This window comes from Triticum aestivum, chromosome 6D, assembly GCF_018294505.1.
Source record: "Triticum aestivum cultivar Chinese Spring chromosome 6D, IWGSC CS RefSeq v2.1, whole genome shotgun sequence".
Classification (NCBI taxonomy): domain Eukaryota; kingdom Viridiplantae; phylum Streptophyta; class Magnoliopsida; order Poales; family Poaceae; genus Triticum; species Triticum aestivum.
The window spans coordinates 286476664-286487852 of record NC_057811.1 but is presented as its reverse complement, the minus strand read 5'-3'; positions in this window follow the sequence as shown (position 1 = coordinate 286487852).

The window sequence follows — 11189 nt, the reverse complement described above, 5'->3', positions numbered from 1 at the left end:
AGAACTTCAAATAATCATGACGATATCTAGGCAATGATCATTATATAGGCATCACGTCCAAGATTAGTAGACCGACTCCTGCCTGCATCTACTACTATTACTCCACACATCGACCGTTATCCAGCATGCATCTAGTGTATTAAGTTCATGGAAAAACCGAGTAATGCAATAAGAACGATGACATGATGTAGACAAGATCTATCTATGTAGAGATAGACCCCGTCATTTTATCCTTAGTAGCACCGGTACATATGTGTCGTTTCCCTTTCTATCACTGGGATCAAGCACCGTAAGATCGAACCCACTACAAAGCACCTCTTCCCATTGCAAGATAAATAGATCAAGTTGGCCAAACAAAACCCAAATATCAGAGAAGAAATACGATGCTATAAGCAATCATGCATATAAGAGATCAAAGAAACTCAAATAACTTTCATGGATATAAAAAGATAGATCTGATCATAAACTCAAAGTTCATCGATCCCAACAAACACACCGCAAAAGAGTTACATCATATGGATCTCCAAGAGACCATTGTATTGAGAATTCAGTGAGAGAGGGAAAGCCATCTAGCTACTAACTACGGAGCCGAAGGTCTACAAAGAACTACTCACGCATCATCGGAGAGGCACCAATGGAGGTGGTGAACCCCATCCGAGATGGTGTCTAGATTGGATCTGGTGGTTCTGGACTCTGTGGCGGCTGGATGAATATTTCATCGATGCCTTTAGGGTTTCTGGAATATTGGGGTATTTGTAGAGCAAAGAGGCGGTCCGGGGGGCACCCGAGGTGGGCACAACCCACCAGGGCGCGCCTAGGCCTCCTGGCGCGCCCTGGTGGGTTGTGCCCCCCTCGGGGCACCCCCAGGCGTAGCCAGGGCCCGTTGTGTTCCTTCTGGCCCATAAAAATTCTCCGTAAAGTTTCGGGGCATTTGGACTCCGTCTGGTATTGATTTTCTGCGATTAAAAAACATGGAAAAAACAGCAACTCGCACTTGGCACTATGTCAATAGGTTAGTACCAAAAAATGATATAAAATGATTATAAAACATCCAAGATTGATAATATAACAGCATGGACCAATCAAAAATTATAGATACGTTGGAGAGGTATCACCCAGCAGCCACCCTTTTGTACAAGCCTTGCTGATGTTGCATGTAACCCTTTGTACAAATCCATGGCGTAGACCCTGAGCAACAGATAAATAAATGAAGCGCTGGGGGCCCCAAAAACTTGCATGCATGCATAAGCATAACATGAGCATCGCATGATCATGTAGATAAGGGCATATGTAGCATTGTTTTCCTCTACATTTAACTGCAGGGCTCTTGCCGTGGACCCGGTCCCGAAGAGAAGAAATGAAGACAAGCCTACATATCGGTCCCCGACAAGCCAAACAAATAAGTTCCTTCTTATCCATACATGTTCTGTAAGGTGAAAACTTGTGCATATGAAAACCTCGTCACCTTCGAAGATATGGTGCTCCCATCCTGTGTCCCGAACATTGCTTCGGTCAAGGTGGTTGTAGTGGCATTTGACGGAGGAGGCTCGACGAGGAGCTGGTCCCTTTCCATAGTTTTGTGCCCGGCAGGCCAAGCCCCGGGCAACAAACGAAAGGCACTGGCAGGATAGCTTGCCGGAGAAAACTTGTTTACTTAAACTTATAGAGGCATCTCACCTCTGCATGGACATGGTACATGCACAAGTACCCGGCAAGGCTCATCTTTTTTCATTAATATGCGGATAAGCAAGTACATATCTTACAAGACACAATCATGGATAAAGAAGATTACATATTTTAGACTAAATTTTGGCAAGTGCCTACACATTTTAGACTGAAAAAAGATAAGTTCCCTGTAATCCCTTTCTTGTCCCTCTCCTCCTAGGAACTATAGCAGAAGGTGAAGAGGGCAAAAGGAGCACCTGGGCAGAAGCCCAGCCTGACCCTGTCAGGGCTCGTGTGATGGAGCCTGACAAGGTTGGGAGGGCGCGGGCGAAGGTGATGGTGAAGAGAGCGGCGGAGACGATCCCCTGGCCACCGCCACCAGGGCTAGCAGGGCGCGGCAGGGCGAACGAAGCCAGAGCCCATGAGGAAGCCTGCCGAGGCCCAGCTGGAAGGCTGCTGGAGGAACCGGAGACACCATCCACACCTCCACATCCAACTCCCTGGCAAATCGCCTTACCGGAGAGGAAATACAAGTGCATATGGTGGTGTCGGTCGCCTGACGGTGATGGTGCGGCTGGTGTTCAGCCGAAGTCGGGGTCGTCGTCCTCCCCATCGGCGTCGTCATCATCGCCGTCACTGTCCTCCTCGTCGGTATCGATCGAGAAGGAGCTTTCGTCGTCAGTCAAGCTCTCCGCGCAGCACCCTAAGCGAGCACCCAAGCATCCAAAGACTTTGACGGAGAGCAGGGCGGCATCCATTAACTTGAAATGGAGGACATGCCCGGCCGCCAAGCTATGGGCACGAGCAAAATTCTTCCAACCGCACTGGAGAAGCATGACATGAGGAGCGGGGAACTCCACGTCCGCCCGCATGCTGCCATTACATCAGCCCCTCATGTGCAGCCTCAGCCCCGACGGCTGCTCAACCTCCATCACTCTCACAAATGGAGTGGGGAGCCGAAGACGGCTGCACGGAGGCCCTCACAGCTTGACAATGAACTCCAGTGGCTGGTTCCCGACGTGGCCTTCGTTCGGGTCCTGGACAGCCGGAGGAGGTGTGATCAGCGCACCGCCCCATCCTCCTCGACCCTGAGCGCCACGGCAACCACGTCCCCGTCCTTTCCCGCCTCCCCTCATGGCGGGCTCCGCTTCCGCATCCCCAATAGGAGGAGGGAGGCGCTGTTGAGCATAATCCCTCGTCGCCGCTACTGGAGTGTCGTTGCGCCCTCTTCCCCTCACCATGATGAAGAAACGATTCCAGGATAAAGGAGGAAGAGATAGGTGTGAGCCAGCACCTTGTCTGCATCCTCTTTTATAGGCAAACGAGGCCGGGGGCTGGCTCCTCACTCAGGGGAGGAAACCGCCCCACTCTGCCAATCCAGCTCCCCCGCGCCATCAACGGCTCGTGGAATCAAGGCCGACCCCTTGCGCCAATCCATGGCACCTGGCTTTCTGCCGTGGCACACTTTTCTGCGCCCTCCGCGTCCGCCACCAACCCTGCGCAGTGCATGCTGCGTACGTGGCAAAAACTCCAAAAGCGAGAAGCTAGTGGAATGGCAGTTATCACCCCGTGAACATGGGAGGTGGGTAGCCCGCGGATCGTGGCTTACAGCTCCCCCATAACACCTTGCACGACGCACAGAAAAACCAGAAACTGTCTCAAGCACAGGTTAATGAAGAAACAAAGGAAATCTCAAGGATGAGCTACCACAAACTCTTCGCCTGTGTACTAGATAGGGCCTACCCCGACGGCGCTCGGCGGCGCGTTCGGGCCAGGCCCAGGGGCTCCTGTCGGTGCAACAAACCCTGGTGTATGTTTCCCTGACTATACATAGGCTCAAGGGCAAGGTTACAGCTGCAGGAAATATGCCCTAGAGGCAATAATAAAGTTGTTATTTTATATTTCCTTATTCATGATAAAGGTTTATTATTCATGCTAGAATTGTATTGATCAGAAACCTAAATACATGTGTGAATACATAAACAAACACCGTGTCCCTAGTGAGCCTCTACTTGACTAGCTCGTTGATCAAATATGGTTAAGGTTTCCTAACCATGGACATGAGTTGTTATTTGATAACGGGATCACATCATTAGGATAATGATGTGATGGACAAGACCCATCCGTTAGCTTAGCATTATGATCGCTCAGTTTTATTGCTATTCTTTCTTCATGTCAAATACATATTCCTTCGACTATGAGATTATGCAACTCCCAGATACCAGAGGAATGCCTTGTGTGCTATCAAACATCACAACGTAACTGGGTGATTATAAATATGCTCTATAGGTATTTCCAAAGGTGTTTGTTGAGTTGGCATAGATCGAAATTAGGATTTGTCACTCCGAGTATCAGAGAGGTATCTCTGGGCCCTCTCGGTAATACACATCATAAGCTTGCAAGCAAATGACTAAGGAGTTACTCATGAGGTGATGTATGACGGAACGAGTAAAGATACTTGCTGGTAACGAGATTGAACTAGGTAGGAAGATACCAATGATCAGATCTCGGGCAAGTAACATAACGATGGACAAAGGGAATTACGTATGTTGTCATACCGATAATGATCTTCGTAGAATATGTAGGAGCCAATATGGGCATCCAGGTTCCGCTATTAGTTATTGATCAGAGAGGTCTCTCGGTCACGTCTACATAGTTCTCGAACCCATAGGGTCCGCACGCTTAATGTTCGATGACGATATAGTATTATATGAGTTATGTGACTTGGTGACCGAATGTTGTTCAGAGTCCCCGGATGAGATCATGGACATGACGAGGAGTCTCGAAATGGTCGAGATGTAAATATTGATATATAGGACAATGGTATTCGGACACCGGAAGTGTTCCGGAGGGTACCAGGTACATATCGGGTCACCCGAAGGGGTTCCGGGCACCCCCGGCAAAAGATATGGGTCTTATGGGCCAAGAGGGGAAACGCACCAGCCACAAGGGGCTGGTGCGCCCCCCATATGGGCCGAACCAGGAGGAGAAGGAAAGAGGGGAAGGGAAAAGGAAAGGGGGATTCGGCCTCCCCCTTCCTTCCCTCCTCCCTCCTCCCTCCTCTTTCCTTCCCCCTTCGGCAAATAAGGTAGGGGGTGCGGCCAAGGGGAGACCCCAAGTAGGATTCGGCCTACTTGGGCGCCTCCTGACAGCCTCCCCTCTCCCTCCCACCTATATATATGTGGGGGGAGCCCTAGCACACACCAGATCAATTGTTAGCCATGTGCGGCGCCCCCCTCCACCGTTTACACCCCCGGTCAGATCTTTGTAGTGGTTAGGCAAAGCCCTGCGAGGATCACTTCACCATCACCATCACCATGCCGCCATGCTGACGGAACTCATCTACTACCTCAACGACTTGCTGGATCAAGAAGGCAAGGGACGTCATCGAGCTGAACATGTGTAGAACGCAAAGGTACCGTGCATTCGGTACTTGATCGGTTGACATGAGAAGAAGTTCGACTACATCAACCGCATTATGAAACACTTCTGCTTACGGTCTACGAGGGTACGTAGGCACACTCTCCCCCTCATTGGTATGCATCTCCATGGATAGATCATTGAGTGTGCGTAGATTTTTGTTTTGTTTTCCATGCAACGATTCCCAACAGTGGCATCATGAGCCAGGTCTATGCGTGGATGATATACACGAGTAGGACACAAAGAGTTGCGGGCGGTGATAGTCATATTTCTTACCACCAACGTCTTATTTTGATTCGGCGGTATTGTGGGGTGAAGCGGCCCAGACCAACCTTACATGTCCACGCACATGAGACCGGTTCCACAGACAGACATGCAACTAGTTTTGCATAAAGGTGGCTGGTGGGTGTCTGTTTCTCCTACTTTAGTTGAATCGAATTTGACTGCGGCCTATCCTTGAAGAAGGTTAAAACAGCAAACTTGACGAAACCCAGTTGTGGTTTTATGCGTAGGTAAGAACGGTTCTTGCTAAGAGCCCGTAGCAGCCACGCAAAACTTGCAACAACAAATTAGAGGACGTCTAACTTGTTTTTGCAGGGCATGTTGTGATGTGATATGGTCAAGACATGATGTGATAAACATTATTGTATGAGATGATCATGTTTTGTAAAGTTATCGGCAACCGGCAGGAGCCTTATGGTTGTCTCTTTATTGTATGAAATGCAAATGCCATGTAATTGCTTTACTTTATCACTATGCGTTAGCAATAGTTGTAGAAGCAATAGTTGGCGAGACGACCACGACGCAACAATGAAGATCAAGGTGTTGATGGAGATCATGACGATGCTTTGAAGATGGAGATCAAAAGCACGAGATAATGATGGCCATATCATGTCACATATTTTGATTGCATGTGATGTTTATCTTTTTGGGATAATCGGTTTTATACCCTTAGTTGGGTACCACTCGTCAGGATTGCCCCTGCTTTTGGAAAACATGCGGTCTTGCCCAACTCAGTTTGCTTGTCTTGTACTTTTGCCCTTCCGGCACGGCTCCGTCCAGTCAGCGCCGTTTGACCGTAAGCGGCGCTAGATTTTGGACATTTTTGCCCCTGTCGGTGCTACACTTAGTACCCTTTCGTCCATAGTGAGCTCGCGCTGAAGAAAACAGAGGAGCGGAGCCAGCGACACGAGGCCCGACGAGGAAGAAGATGGAGCGGCGCAGCACGGCGAGCTCGGGCTCGTCCAACTACTCGCAGGCGGCCGGTGAGGTAAGTGAACATGAGCTCGTGCGGCTCCTCCACCGCCAATTTGTTCTAGGGTTTCTAGGGTTTGTGAGATTTGGGGGAAATTTTGACCTTCCTTCCCTTCCATTTGGTTTAGGTTGATGGGGTCGGGATTGTGCAGCTCGTCTCCGAGTTCTATCTTCCCGATGACACCTACTGTGAATGGAGTATCGTTCAAAGCATCGTTGCCCTAGTCACGGCCTTGTTCTAGCCCGCCGTGTTTCCTGGGGAGGGGCAAGCACTGGCCGCCGGTTTTTAGGGTGTCCTTTAGACGTAAGAGATTGTGAATTTGAGCATGTTTTAGTTCTTGTTTATGAAAAATCTAATTTTTGGTAAATGTGATGTGCAATCAGTTACCACAGGAGTGTGAGTGGGTGGTGTGGGTTGATCCTCCTCCTCCATTGCGTGTTGTCCTGGCTTTTGAAGACCTGCACGCAGAGGTAGAACAGAGCTGGATCAAAAGTCACAAGTTGAAGAAGGAAAACATGTTGCTGTCAAGTAAGAATCATGTTTTGAAGAAGAAGCTGAGAGGAAGAGATGAGATGATGCTTCTTTTAGCATTGTTGTTTGTAGGAATTTGTGTTGTCAATGTTGGGGATATCGCTTATCGGGAACTTATCGGTCGACCCATGATAAGGGGTAAATCGGCCAGTTTATCGGCATATCGGCCAGTTTATCGCCATATCGGATGATTTATCGGCCGATTTATCTTATCGTTCACACAATGGTAAGCGATAAATCGGCCGATTTATCGGAATATCGGAAGATATCTTGAACAGTGTGTGTTGTAATGTTGTTCGTGCTGTAGTTGTATCAGTTTGTGCTTGTTGACCGAATGGTACAACCTAGTGTGATGTATCTGAAGACGATGATGCACTGTTGTGGTCAACATGAACATGCTATTTTGTCTATGCAAACTAGATGATGGTGTGGATGGATGCAAAGCAGATGTTGCTTCAGATGTATGCCAAAGTAGATGTAGGTTTTGTCGTCGACGACGTCGATGACAAAACTATGCAAAGGTAGATGTAGGTTTTGTCGTCAACGACGTCGATGACAAAACTATGCAAAGGTAGATGTAGGTTTTGTCGTCGACAACGTCGATGACAAAACTATGCCAAAGGTAGATGTAGGTTTTGTCGTCGACGACGTCGATGACAAAACTATGCCAAAGTAGATCAACAGCAATCCCAACCTATTAAACACCACAGTGAGCACAAAGAATTAAGAATAAGAAGTTGATCATCACACATGTACCAACCACTGGGCATAACTAGTGCATAAAGCATTAAGAAGTTGATCATCACAGTGCATAGACAACAACATCAAGTGCATAAAGCACTAAGAACATGAAAGTACTGGTATCACAGTGCACATAGTAACAACATCAAGTGCATAATAGTTTCAAACATAAAACTGAAGTAACAGGACTAAAACTGAAGTTTCTTGCTCCTGGTGTTCTTGGCTGGGTTTGGAGCCAACTTTGCCTTGCTTCTAGTGTTCTTAGCTGGATTGGGGGCAGCGGGTGGGGCTTCAACTGCTGTTGCTGCTTTTTTGGCTGGAGAGACACCCTTGTTGTCAACACTGCTTCCAGTAACTGAGCAAAATGTAGTTGTTGGTCCATTTTTCTTCTGCTTGCAACACCTTGGAGAAGATCCCCTCTCTGGTCCTCTTTTATAATTCTTTCTAGGACTAAAACAAGTTCAAACATAACACAATTTTTAAGATATGAACTAATGAAAACTGAAACAAGGGCAATATAAAACTGAAACAAGTTGCTGGCACACACCTCACTACACTAGCTTGTGTAGATGCCTCATGTGAGGTTTCCTTTGGTGGTGGCATCTATTGCTGAAGAACATCAACTTCTGGCTCTTCATCCTCCTCCTCATCTTGTACTTCTGCTTCTGTTTCTTAAGTCAAATTTCTCCATGATGTATTGCCTAATCTTGTCTAGCAGGTCAACTATGTGAAGACTCTTGTATTTCCTGGTTCTTGAGTTGAATGATTCAGCAAGGTTGTTGTTCACATAGTCAACCTTGCACATCTCATTGAACTCTGCTCTTGCCTAGATTTTTGTGTGGTGCTCCTCCAGATATTCCTTAACTTTGGGTTTGCTTTTGAGCTGGTTCAGATGATAATTATGCTTCTTGATATTGTAGGTTAGTGAACAAGGCCATAAGTTATCATCAAAGAACTTTCCCTTAAATTTCTTACTAAAATTCTGAGCCAAGTGTCTCATACACTCTCTATGTTCCACTCCAGGGTACACATCATCAACTGTTGTTTCCAATCCCTTGCAAGCATCAGTATGTATCACTAAACCTTCTGGATGACCTACCATTTTCTTCAGGTTTGTGAAAAACCATGTCCAACTCTCAGTAGACTCCACTTCTAGAACACCATAAGCAACTTGAAACAACCAGTTGTGGCCATCCAGTGCACAAGCTGCTACAAGCTGCCCTCTAAGCCTACCATTCAATGTTGTAGCATCTACAGCCAGGTATGGCCTGCACCCCTCCGGAAAACCCTTCTGACAAGCCTTTAATCTGATACTCAACTGTGTGCCTGTCAATTTCTACTAGACTGCCTGGTGATGCCCTCTCCACTTCAGCTTTGAAAGAATAAAGAAGTTGGAAACTATCACTATACTTGCCATATATTTTGTCCAGTGCCATCTCTTTGCCATTGTAGCACCTGTCATATGGCACCTCCACACCATACTTCTCTAGCAACTTCATCTGAATTTCCTTAGGACCAATAGATGGATTTTGTCTGATCCAGGGCATAGATGCATCTGCAATCCACCTCCTTTTTGCAGCTCTCAATCTCTGAGATCTGTTGACACTAGGACAAGTATGCTGGTGTTGGTTCACTTTAATCTGAAACAAAACAGCACAACAAATAGTAAGTACATATAACAGTAGTGAGTGCAGAAAATATAACACATTACAGAGATCACAACATTTAATACCTGAAACATTGTGCTCCTCCTCATTAAAGAGGCATGTAGCCTCCATTTACACCTGTCATAAGAACATTTGACAGTAAACCTAGTTGGGTCACTTTTCAGAATAGAGAACTCAGTTTCAGCTTTGATTGAGTAGGTTGCAACTGCATTTCTACAATCAACTGCAGAAGGGAAGACCACACCTTCCTCAATAGATGGATTTTCCCTGTCATACATCATGATAGGTCTGTCCTCATCTGCATCTTCAAAAGCTCCCATTTCATGATCCTCTTGCATCTCATCAGCATCTGTATCTGAAAATTCTGCAGGGATATAGTCTTTGTCTGCCTTTTCTTCTTCATTGTTGTGTTGAACATACCCAGGATAAAGTATCTCATCCTCCAGACCTGGTGCATCAGGCAATGCCTCCTCCACGACTGGATCACCTTTTTTGTTTGCTTGTTCCTGACTTTCATTAACACTTGGAGTTCCAGGAGCAGTAGAGGTGTCACTTGCTGCCCTACTTCTACTGCTAGCCCTAGTTCTAGCCCTTGTCCCTCCAGCAGTGGGATTAAAACAAGATGGCCTAGATGCAGAGGGCCTAGAAGTTGATGGGTTTTCAAACCTTTGTGCTCTAGTTCTCTGTATCACTGTGATTTCCAAGTTGCATGACATAGTTTGTGCATTACTTGCAAACATCACACCTAACTCTGAATCACACTGTACAGGGACCCAACAAAGGTTACTACTATCCCAATATCTCATCTCAACAGCATCAAACAATCACCATGGATACTAAGCACAAATGGCAGCCCTAAAATCCTAGTATGAAGTAGTGTTGTCCACAAACAATGGAAAAGTGAAGCCACAATCTTTTCCTTTAGTACCCGCAGAAACAAGAACAGTGGTCTCCATTCTGTGGTCTCCATTCTAATATATAGATAGAACGTGGTCGCTGGATTCATCCTACGATAAAAAAATGCCATCTCCCGTGAAAAAACGAACAAAACCTAGCCTAAAGCATCGTTGAATCAACCCTACAGCAGTAAACACGAGCAAATCTAGGTCTAATACTTACCCCGCAGGAATTTCCCGTGCAGATACGTTGCCCTTGTCGCCGCCGGCGTCGCCTTGTCCGCGCTCCCGTGCAGATCCGCTGCCCTTGTAGCCGTGGGCGCCGCCAGCGTCGCCTTGTACACGCTCCCGTGCAGATCCGCTGCCCTTGTCGCCGTGGGCGCCGCCGGCGTCGCATTGTCCGCGCTCCCGTGCAGATCCGCTGCCCTTGTCGCCGTGGGTGCCACCAGCGTCACCTCCTATGCTCTCCCGTGCAGATCCGCTGCTCTTGTCGCCATTGGCTCTAGCAGCCCCACCGCCTCCACGCTGAAGTGAGGATGTGGTGTCCCTACGGTGGCGGCTGCGTCCGCCGACGCTTTCTCCGGTCTCCCCCATCGCCTGCCAATGGATCTGGCGGTGCGGGTTTCGCCACCGCCGAGCGAGCTAGGGTTGGTGAGAGAGAAAGAGAGACAGTGGGGAACAAGAGAGTGTGAGCTGGTTAGGTCGACCGGGGGGCAAGACTTGTCCAAAATCTAGCGCCGCTTACGGTCAAACGGCGCTGACTGGACGGAGCCGTGCCGGAAGGGCAAAAACACAAAGCAAGCTAACTGAGTTGGGCAAGACCGCGTGTTTTACAAAACTAGGGGTATTCCTGTCGAGGGTGACACAACTAAGGGCTCAAATACAATTATCCCATCTTTTTATGCATCTTATTTTGCTTAGTACGGCGATAGCATTATATGATAATCCCTTCACTAAATTTCAAGGTAAAAGTGTTCTCCCTGAGTATGCACCGTTGCTACAGTTTGTCGTGTT